We start from the raw sequence: 12,005 nt of genomic DNA on the forward strand, positions 1-12,005 counted from the left end.
TCTGTGCTGGAATCTCTGGGCCCCTGGTTATCCTCTGATCCCCTTTGTGGGAGAATGGAGGAGAAAAAAAATAAGGTCGTCTTGGGGGGCCAGATGAAGGTCTTCGAAGCTAGTGAAGAAAAGTGTGTTCACCTTCTTTCCCCAGTGACCAGTCCCTAAGCCCTATGGCCAAGTTCATCACAGGCTTCCACTGGAAGATCATCACTGCCCTAGCCCTGCACATCTGGTCTTTTGCTGAGTTCTGCTTTTTGAAAATTCTTTAGCCTGTCTCTTACCATTTCACGCTTTCCTTCCCATCCCAGTGGCTGTGGCTCAAGTTCACCGTAGTTATTTCAACCTCCATGTTGCCAGCCATCTCTTCCCGTTGTCTCTCTGAGGAGAGTCCACCGTCTGCCCCAGGAAGGGCCTCACTCATTCCACAAGAGTTAAGTGGGCCCTCGTCATGCACCAGGCTCTAACTCCTGCCCTCACGTTGCTTACATCCTGGGTAGAGTTGCCTTCTGGCAACTTGGTGACCACATCTGGCCCTCGGTTGTGTTTTGTTTGGCTGCACATTGTTTTGAGCTAACGTTTAGAAATCAAAACAGTCCACGTAAGAATCTGGACTTCTGACTTCTTTTGAGGAATTGGAAGGCCTAGCAGTGCTGGGCCTATGTTCCCACATGGCACTTATGAGCTGTGCCTAAGTAGCCAGCCAACTGTCATCTACAAATGTCCCCACTTCTCTCAGTTGTCCTCCCAACACCTGGCCTCTTCACTCACTGCCATCAGCTTGCCTGGCCTGTAGACTCCGTGTTTATGCTCATGGGTCCAGGGAGAGCACTGTCTATGCCTCCTCCCCACAGCCCAGCCCCGACTCAAAGCACAGTGCTTTAAGATCTTCCATTGTCATACCTTCAAAATCTTTCCTTAGGCTTCCCAGGCAACCTTTATTTCTTTTCTCCTGTTTCTGCCCTACACAGATCCCACACAGGGAACACTGCAGGAAATATTTGATCACCCTACAAATTTGCATTGACCTAGAGAACTGGGACAGAAGGAAATCAAGCCATGTCTGAAATCCAACAGACTGAGGCCAGGCAAAGATGAGAAAGCCAGACGCGAGGCGGGGAAATCTGACAGGTGGAAATTGGTTTCTAAAACCTCAAAAAATTTTTTTGGCAAAATAGTTTTTATTTTCTTGTTTAAAATATGATAAATAGCTAATTCCAGGTTCCATTTATTGGACAGAAACAACCCAGTAGAAACAGAATAATTATTCATAATGGTTATGCACATGAACATAGAGAGAACTTGAACAGTGTCTTTATGCTGTGAGTGTGTCCTTGGCGGGGGGAGTGGTCAGCAAATGGAAATATGTCCCTGAGGTTGTATGCAGAGTTAGACAGCCATGTTTGCAGGATGACCTGCAAAGCACAGAGAATGCCGTCTTGCCCCCACGTATCTCCCTGTAAGTCACCTTGGCACATGCAGTGCAAGTTTTGCAGAATTATTTCCAGTCCTAGCATCCCAATAATTGCCTCATGACTTTATTGCTTCCTTCCCCAGGTAGAGCGGGATAGGTGTTAATGTAGCCTGAGGAGCAGGGAGGATTGTGGGGGGGAGAGGGGTGGAGGCCCCAAAGGCATACTTAGTGGGCCACCTTCACATCCTTTCCCATTTTGCCTGTGGTGGTCTTGATGCCCGTTCTAAGAGGGGAGAAACAGAAAACAAGGAGTACAGGGCTGCCTCAAGCCTCTCTGTAGTCCTTCATTCCTTACCCATATGTGTGTATTATTTTTTTCTGCTTCCCAAAGCAACTCATTGCTGTCATTGAGCAGCTTGCTCCTCTGTGGCAGTATCCCTTGTCCCTGGCTCCTGACACCTTAGAGACATACACATCCCTGCGATATCCAGTTAGGTCTCTCAGGTTGGGTTCCTTTTATCATAGGAGGAGAGATGAGTTAGGCCCAAACATGATGCTTTAATCAATAATAGAACACTTAGCAGTCCTTCCTCTGGCTTCCTTGGAGGCCACAGGTTAGCCCAGGAGGATATCGAGAGAGCTCGGGGCTGGCAGCCTCTTCCAAAAAGCTTAAGAGCCCAGTCACAAATGTGAGTGGTTCTTGCAGCGACAGTTCAGCAAGACACTGCAGGACTTGTTCTCTGTGGCCTCCCTGCCCCCCATTCCCCCTGTGGACTGGCGGCTCGGGCCTCAGCACAAAGGCAGCATTTGTGGAGGTCAGAGAGGGAGAGCCGACTGCACGGCGCTCCATCTGCTTCTGACCAGGGAGGTTAGCGCTGCTGGTAGACTGGAGCACAGATGTCTAGATCCCTCTGGGCCTATAAATCCCCTCACTGGGCTGCCCAGCTCTGAAAGGGGCTGGTCTGTGCTCACTCCTCATGTGGAGTGACGAAGGCGAGCTGCCTCGGCCGGTCGATCGCTGAGTCCACCTCCCCGTCACGGCTGTGCGGCTGGTGGACTTGTTTAGGCCAAGTCCAGGGCATGCTATGGGATGCTGGGCTCCTTACCCTGTAACTGAGCCCTGCGTTCTCTTTGAACGTGAACTGTATTTCTTTTCCATTATAGAGTGTATGCTCATTACGGAAAAATACGGAAAAGAGGAAGGAGAAAGATTCCACTCCCAAACAACCCCTGTTAATACTTTATAATTTCCTTTCAGTGTTATTCTAGGTCTATCTATGAAACTTACACACTCTGGACCTAATTTGGTGTTACAGTCTTTCCAGCCTTATCTTTGTGTTTTCTGTTTACCTCTGGATTTAAACCTCCCCCCGTGGCCCCAAGGACTGTGGATGATCAGTTTTTCTTGCATCTCTATTGGTCTTGGCCTCACATGTTTCCAGGCTATGCAGTTAGGTGTATAAAGGTTCCTCTTCGTCATTGTCACGCTCTCTTGGGGGAATTGTACCTTTTATTAAAATTAAATATTTCTATTTATTTCTTTTAATGCTTTCTGTCTTGGATTTTATTTTGTCTTTTCTTATTTTCTTTTTTTTGCATTTTACCTGGTGTATCTTGTTTATCTCTTTTATTTTCATCCTCCCTTTGTCATTTAGCTGGATGAAAGTTTTATTATGGCTTAAGGGAAGTGTTATATCAGTTATTCTTGGAAAATATCTTAATGGACTGAGTACATATTATTCCAACATGATGTGATTTATTTTATATAACCAGTCTCCTATTAATGGATATTTAGGTTGTAAATATTTTTATGTTATTATGTAACTCTGTGTTGAATGTTTTTTTTATGACATTTGTCCTATATATATATATTTTATTACAGTAAGGCCAGATTTTAAAACTATTTGTATTGATTATCTGAACATCAAAAATAATATTATCAGGCTATTCTTAGTACACACTCACATAATTCAATCAGTTTATTGGCTGTATTTGTCTTTAAACCACGTCACAGGTATTGTTCTAAAGAATGTGTTTGTCTTCAATATAATCTTTTTTTTTTAATTTATTTTATTTATTTATTTTTGGCTGCGTTGGGTCTTCGTTGCTGCACACTGGCTTTCTCTAGTTGCGTCAAGTGGGGGCTACTCTTCGTTGCGGTGCGTGGGCTTCTCATTGCAGTGGCTTCTCTTGTTGTGGAGCACGGGCTCTAGGCTCACAGGCTTCAGTAGTTGTGGCACGCAGGCTCAGTAGTTGTGGCGCACGGGCTTAGTTGCTCCACAGCATGTGGGATCCTCCAGACCAGGGCTTGAACTTGTGTCCACTGCATTGGCAGGAGGATTCTTAACCCCTGCACCACCAGGGAAGCCCTTATTAGTTATTTTTTAATTACCCACAATCCTCTTCATAGTTGCATTTTATGGTTAATCACCTTGAACTTGCTGACTTCCTCAATCAACTCTTCTGACCATAATGAATTTTTAAACTTTGTATTATGGAAACTTCCAAACACACAGCAAAATAGCAGTATACCATGAATGCCCATATGCACACAATCTCTAGGCCTCTCCTGGAACCGTTGAAACTACTTCAAAAGCACTTACCGTTGGGATGAAACATCTCACAGGTAAATCTGATCTTTGGAGGACTTAACGGGTAATCAAGTGGGAAACTCAGGATGGCAGGAGAAACCCCAAACTCAAAACAGGTGTCTTCTGGACCCCTGCCACAGTTCCTTCCGGAGGATTCAGTATTAATTGTTTGCACTCGGCCATCAGCCTCTTGAGCACCATCCCCGCCATTGCCCGGCTCGCCTCCTCAGCGCTTGTCCCTCCTGCCCAACCTGTCCTATTTTTTTAAAGTACCTCCTATTGGGCTTTCTTTTCTGATTATATAACATCATTTTTAAAAATGAAAAATATAGAGAAGCACAGGAAAGGGAATAAAAATTCTTGTAATCCCATCTTCCCATCACCAAAAAACTTCTATTAACATTTTGGTATCTACTCAGGCAAACTTTTCTTTTACTATATACTTGTGTGAGTATTTTTTAAAAACAAAATTGTAATCATACTATTTTTTAACTTGCTTTTGTCTTAACAGTATAAAATAACCTTACAGTATAAAGACATTTTCACGTCATTAAATATTTTTCATGATCTCAATTCTTAATCGGTTCATATAGTATTTTGTCAAAAGGATGTATGTTTATTCAATCACCCTTCTATTGTTGAATACTTAAATTGTTTGGATTTTTCCACCATTATAGATAGTACTGCTTTAAACATCCCGATCACAAATCTTGGATATGTCTTTATTTCTTCTTTCCTTACTTTATGTTGCCAGAAGTGGAATTCTGGTCAAAGAGTGTAAACACCAAGCCATCTGATAGCACTAGTGTTAGGCCTCTACTTTTTTTTTTTTTTAATTGGAGTATAGTTGATTTACAATGTTGTGTTAGTTTCAGGTGTACAGCAGAGTGATTCAGCTATACATATACATATATCCATTCTTTTTCAGATTCTTTTCCCAAATAGGTTATTACAAAATGTTGAGTAGAGTTCCCTGTGCTATACAGTAGGTGCTTGTTGATTATCTATCTTATATATAGTAATGTGTACATATATGTTTATCCCAAACTCCTAATTTATCACCCCCACATGTTTCCCCTTTGGTAACCATAAGTTTGTTTTTGAAGTCTGTGAGTCTGTTTCTATTTTGTAAATAAGTTCATTTGTATCATTTTTTTAGATTCTACCTATAAGTGATATCATATGATATTTGTCTTTTTCTGTCTGACTTCACTTAGTATGATAATCTCTAGATCCATCCATGTTGCTGCAAACGGCATTATTTCATTCTTTTTACAGCTGAGTAATATTCCATTGTATACATGTACCACACCTTCTTTATCCATTCCTCTGTCGATGGACCTTTAGGTTGCTTCCATGTCTTGGCTATTGTAAATTGTGCTGCAGTGAACATTGTGGTGAATGTACCTTTTCAAATTATGGTTTTCTCCAGGTGTATGCTCAGGAGTGGGATTGCTGGATCATACAGTTGTTCTATTTTTAGTTCCCACCTGCAGTGTAGGAGGGTTCCCTTTTCTCCACCCCTTTCCAGCATTTATTGTTTGTAGACTTTTTCATGATGGCCATTCTGACTGGTATGAGGTGATACTTCATTGTAGTTTCAGTTTGCGTTTCTCTGATAATTAGTGATGTTGAGCATCAGGCCTCTACTTTTGACATGTATCTGTCTTGGACAGAATTGCTTCTTTGTGTTCTCACATCCTAATTCTAGACTCATAGTCACATTTCTCCCTCTCTTTGGGCAAGGGTGCAAGGGTTTGTGTTGGGCCTGGAATGGCTCAGAGATGATGAGGATGAAGGGGAGAGAGGACATTTCAGGTTTGAGGAAGGAGTGTGGAAAGACTGATGCCATCTAGATCTGAGAAGTAAGTAGGAAGAGTACCAGCATATGTGCTTAATTTCCATGGGCTGGCAACCATGATTTTCTTCTCCAAGGACCTCAAATATCACCCCTTGGTCCAAGGTCATATACTTTCTATAGCTGATAAAATCTTTGGTCCTAAGTTATTTGGCAGATGTGGAGAATGAGCCCAAGGGGTAGAGGGGTGTGTGTGTGTGTGTGTGTGTGTGTGTGTGTGTGTGTGTGTGTGTGTGTGTGTGTGTGTGTGTGTGTGTGTGTGTGTGTGTGTGTGTGTGTGTGTGTGTGTGTGTGTGTGTGTGTGTGTGTGTGTGTTGGGGGAAGCAACCAGAAACCATACTTATTACCTGTCTGGAAGGTAAGGATGTAGTTGAGGAGTAACCTGTATTCTGTGTTAAAAGGAACTCCTGATTTTCTGCTGTTCTTTACCATTCCTGCAATAATAATTAGACTGTTGTAATAGTTGACTATTGCAATTTAAAGGTTGTCATTTTAAATTTAGTACTAACATCTTCCATTAGTTCAGTATTTATAGCAAGCCAAGCTCTGTGCAAGGTCCTTTATGTTCATGGCCTCATTCAAAACTCTGCAGGGTAGAACTCATCACCACTTTATAGGGAAAAAAACCTATTGTGTGCTTTGCTGCACAATAGCCAGGACATGGAAGCAACCTAAATGTCCATCGACAGATGAATGGATAAAGAAGATGTGACACATATATACAATGGAGTATTACTTAGCCATAAAAAGAAACGAAATTGAGTTACTTGTAGTGAGGTGGGTGGACCTAGAGTCTGTTATACAGAGTGAAGTATGTCAATCCATTTAATAGTAAGCTATCTGCTACAAAATAGCAATGGTAAATGTAGAGAATATCCCTGGCTTGAACTCTTTATTGGAGCGTGTTATCTTTGGCCGTAGAGACCTTCTGTTTTGGGAAAAGGACAAGGGAGTACCCCACGGAACGGGCAGCATTAACAAACCAAATCTTCCATCATGCCTAACGTGCTGGGTTTACATTTCCTCTGACACGTGTAAAGGGGCCCCCTTTTCCCACCTACAGCATCTTTTCCATATAGCCAGTTCAGGCATAAACATGAGCACCCATTTCCTAAATCTGCAGTATCTGTGCCTGCTATGGGGCCATTGTTATTTTAGCTGCCAGTAACTATGAGCTTTGGGCTTTTGACTCATTTTCTGGGCCAGATTCCCTCATGGAAACTCTTGCTTGTCCTGGAACATTTTTCAGTCCAGGCCCAGAATCCCCATAACTAGGGGGTCCTATGTACATGATTCTGTTTTGAATCCAGTCCCTTCCAAGCTGGGTCCCTTACTTTGAAGTGAGCCTCTCCTGGTCACCGTGGACCAGTGTTTCTCACCCCAAGGGACATTCAACAGCATCTGTAGATGTGTTGGTTGTCACAGCTTGAGGTGGGGGGGGGCACTACTGTCATCTAGTGGTTAGAGGTAAGGATAATATTAAACATCCTGCAATGCACAGGACAGCCGTTCACAACAAAGAATATTCTGGTCCAAAACATTAGTGGTGGCAAGGCTGAGATTCCCTATCACAGACTGAGAAGTAGCCTGAGACTCATCTATTTGGGCACATGCATTCCAACACACTTTAAATTTTACCCTAGAGGAAGCAGGGTAGGATATTGGTTAAAAATTGCAAGTGGGGGCTTCCCTGGTGGCATAGTGGTTAAGAATCCACCTGCCAATGCAGGGGACACGGGTTCGAGCCCTGGTCCGGGAAGATCCCACGTACCGCAGAGCAACTAAGCCCATGCACCACAACTACTGAGCCTGCGCTCTAGAGCCCACGAGCCACAACTACCGAGCCCAAGAGCCACAGCTACCGAGCCCTCGTGCCACAACTACTGAAGTCCGTGCGCCTAGAGCCCGTGCTCAGCAACAAGAGAAGCCACCGCAATGAGAAGCCCGCGCACCGCAATGAAGAGTAGCCCCTGCTCGCCGCAACTAGAGAAAGCCCGCGCGCAGCAACGAAGACCCAACGCAGCCAAAAATAAAATAAATTAATTTTTTAAAAAAAGCATTTAAAAAAAAATTGCAAGGGGTGGGGGAGAGTTGCACTCAAATAGACCAGATGTGGATTGTCATCCTGAGTTCACCACTGACCTGGGTTATTAAATTCTGGAGCACCGTTTATTAGCTGCATGACCTTCAGCAAAGAATCACCCTCTCAGAGCCTCAAGTTTCCTCATCTATAAAAAAAAGGGTAGGAATCCTCACCTCTTGGGCATAGCAGGGCTCTAAAGCCCCACTCACAGAGCCCAGCACATACAAGCAACGACATTCATTCATTAAGCAAAATTGTTGAGGTCCTACCATGTGCCAGTGTTGGTGAATCCATCAGTGAACAGAACAAATAGATATCCTTGTCTTCAAGGAGCTTACCTTCTATTGGGAGGAAACAGACATGTCAGAAACAAACCGGTAAATGATATCACACAGCACATGGTGAAAGAGAGCCAGAGCAGGGGGATGGGCAGTGGCAGGGGCACTGGAAGGGACGTGGCTGTTCTCCTCTCTCTCAAGGCATTCCTCTTCTTTGGGTTTTTCCTCCTAGCAGTAGTCACTTTTTCTCCGCCAGCTCCAATCCTCTCATCTAATTGTGGCCAGCTGTACTGATGACTGGTAGGGGTGCAGGTATGGTGTGTGGTCAGCACTGTCATGAACACCCCCCCATGGCTTGGGCCTGGTTGGCTGTGAGCTGTCTCCAGGGCCAGCCAGCTGCTAACCATACCTCTGTCCAGCATTCTTTATTTCTTTGGGATTCTTCTTTTCAGCATCCTTCCCCTTTCTAAGTGGAGTTTTAAAAAGACAAAATGTTTGTTTTAATCCATCCAAATTAAAGGTGTAAATCTGAAGTTTGATTGGTCAAAGAGCCACTCAGTCATTATTCCTAAAACTGAGCAAATGCATTCCCTCTTCTTAACTAGACTTAAACTCCAAGAAGGCTGAGTCCCATCTGACTGAAACCTCCCTGCAATGCATGATTTGCATGTAAACAGCAGGTACAGTCCCCGTAGTAGAAAGAGCTCAGGTCTTGGAGTCAAACACATCTGGTTTTGAATCCTAGCTGGGGAGATACCTTAGCCTCCCTAGCCTCAGTTTAATCATCAGCCAGATGGGAATAAACTCTCACCTTTCAGGGGGGTTGTGAGGATCAGAGAGAACTCATCGGAAGTACTAAGCATGGGCAAGTATGTACGGCCCCTCTGTGATATACGTGGTGAACTTCATCCCTGTCCCTTCCCCCTTAGTACCCAAGCCCAGCAATCACTAAGGAAAGACAAAACCAGGAATTCTTAGAGATGGAGCTCCCCTAGTATAGCTCACCTCTCTCTTTTTTTTCCCCAAACTGCAACAGAAAAAAAGTCTCCAACTCTGGGAAATTTTTCAATAAAAACATAAAAATATGTTCAATCTTATGTTCGAAACATGAAACTGAAATTAAGATGTATTTGTTCTTCCTATCAGATTGATAATAATATCCTATTTATGAGTGTGAAGGGAAAGGTACTATCATATACCTTTCTGGAGACTATGAAGTTGAACAGACTATTTGAAGGTCAATTTGCCAGTACTTATCAAATGTTAAGAAGTTGATACTTCTTAGACCAAGGAATTCTACTTAAGGAATCTGCCTTACAGAAATACCAGCATAAATACATAAAGGATGTTCACTAAGGCACTTTTTATAATAGCCAGGCACTGGAAACGTTTTTAATGTCCATCAGTTGGAGGTTGATTAAATCCATGTGGTCCATCCAGACTATGGGACACTAACTCTGTAGCCATTAAAAAGAATGGGTGGAGGCTCAAGAGGGAGGGGATGTGGGGATATACATATACATATAGCTGATTCACTTTGTTGTACAGTAGAAACTAACACAACATTGTAAAGCAATTATCCTCCAATAAAGATATTTAAAAAAAAAGAATGGGTGACTTAAGAGGTATAAACTACTATATATAAAATAAATAAGCTACAAGGATATATTGTATAGCACAGGAATTATAACCAATATTTTATAATAACTATAAATGGAGTATAATCTATAAAATGTTTGACTCACTATGTTGTACACCTGAAACTAATATAATGTTGTAAACCAACTGTACCTCAGTTAAAAAAAAGAATGAGTGACTTTGGACAATGGAAATGTTTTCAAGCTAGAGGTAGTGATTGCACAACACAGTGAATGTACTAAAGGCCGCTGAATTGTTCACTTTCAAAGTGGTTAATTTCATGTTATGTGAATTTCACCTCCATAAATTTTTTTTTTTTTTAAGAGTGGGTCTTATATTCTAACATGGAGAGACATGTTGAATGAAAAGAGAAGACATTCTGTTTTCTGTGAATATTAGCAAATGCATGGAAAAGGTGTGGAAAGACCTCGAACAAACTTATAGCAGTTACTTCTAGGAAGTGTACTTGGGAAAATGAGGGGATTTGTACTTAATTTTATATATTTTTGTATGAAAATTTAAAGTTAGCCTAAATTACTTTCAAACTGGTGGTGGGGACGGGGGACACTTGAAGTTGGTCAGGGGCTGACACTGCAACAAAGAAGGCGGTTGATTCTCTCAAGTGAAAGTGGAAAATGTCTTTGATTTTGAATCTTCTTTTTTGTGTTTTCCTCTCTTTCTGCTCTTTAATTCCTGCCCCAGCTGGCATCAGAACCGCAAACTGAGATGAGTGAGTTACTTGGTGACTCACTTTGCTTGTTTTGACCTTTCCGTGCCTGTGGCTAATTGATTTTGAGTGCCGGGGGGATCTGCAAGCATTAGGCTGGTCACTGTTTATAAAGGCCTGTTTTCAAGAGATCACAGGGATTTGTGAGATACCATTAGTAAAATGCATTTGGAGCAAGTACTTTCTTGACCCTCACAGGGCTGGTCCAGTGATCATGAGCTCATTAATGAGCCCAGGAGCTCACAGGTGCCTAGGCCAGCCTGAGGAACTGTGTTACTGCTTGCAAACAGAGCTCGCTTCCTGCTTCCAGAAGGTTGTGGTGATACCCTGAAGCCCCTTGGCAATTTCTTTTTTTTTCATTTATTCATTTTTCTAGAATTATACAAATTTGTAAACTAGGGTGAAAATTACCTATAACGTCATCAGGCAAAAACAATAGATTTGGTGGCATTCCCTTTGTATCTTTGCTCATGTGCATTTTTTCATAATTATAAAGTGTTCATACACAGATTTTAATCCTAATTTTATTTTAACTTACAAAGAAGGAATTTTTAGCTGTTAAAAGTATCTCAGAATTATCTTAATTGGCTAGATAACATTCTATCAAGCAGATGAATTATAACTTGTTTAACAACGCCCTTATGTTGAATAGTTCTTTTAAATTTTTCTTTACTTTCTTAAATTTTATGGTTGAATCTCAAAATATTTGGAAGCTACCTTATAACGTCTCAGAGATGACGGCTCATATGTCACATGCAAAGTCAGTTCCTGCCCTCAGGAAGTTTATAATTCAGAGCAGGTGACCAATAAGTATAATAAAATCTGATCATCATTATATCAGAGAGATGTCCAGATTGTTCTGGGAAAGGATGGGAGAACACTGGTAAAGGCTTCCTAGAGGAGGTATTTGAGTTATATCCCAAGGACAGTTAGGAGTTAGCCAGCAAGGCAACGAAAGAAAAGCATTCCAGGAAGAGAAGACTGCTTGAAGGAAGCACAGCAAATGGCAAAGCATGGTACATTTAAGGAATGGCAGATAGCCTAGTAGGGCTGGAGAATAGGGGGCTCATGGGTGAGTGGCAGGAGGTGATTCTAGATAGATAGACCATGGTCAGATTACAAGAGGACTTCTGTGCCAAAATAAGGAGTTGGAACTTCACATTGAAGGCCATAGACATGTCGCCACAGCCATGGCAGGGAACACTTGCTAAATAAGAATGTGGCTTTTCAGCACAGCAACACCTCATTGCTTTGGCAAAGTTTCCAGTAAGTGTGTTGAAATCATCTAGGATGAAGGCTGAATATGATGCATTCAGCTTTCTTCTTGATCATTTGTATTTGTCAAGAGAAAGCACTGTGGTAGCATGTTTCAGCCACAGGGGAGGACTTTGGATGATTAGACCACCCCAAAGTCTACCAGGACCT

General features: G+C 42.3%; 1 protein-coding gene across 6 annotated transcripts in view; it reads left to right on the forward strand.

Moving 5' to 3' along the window:
* The window catches only part of ARHGEF3 (Rho guanine nucleotide exchange factor 3), a 311,851-nt gene that overhangs the window by 271,861 nt on the left and 27,985 nt on the right, over nt 1-12,005 (forward strand). The window lies entirely within an intron of this gene.

This window comes from Globicephala melas, chromosome 11 (assembly GCF_963455315.2).
Source record: "Globicephala melas chromosome 11, mGloMel1.2, whole genome shotgun sequence".
NCBI lineage: Eukaryota > Metazoa > Chordata > Mammalia > Artiodactyla > Delphinidae > Globicephala > Globicephala melas.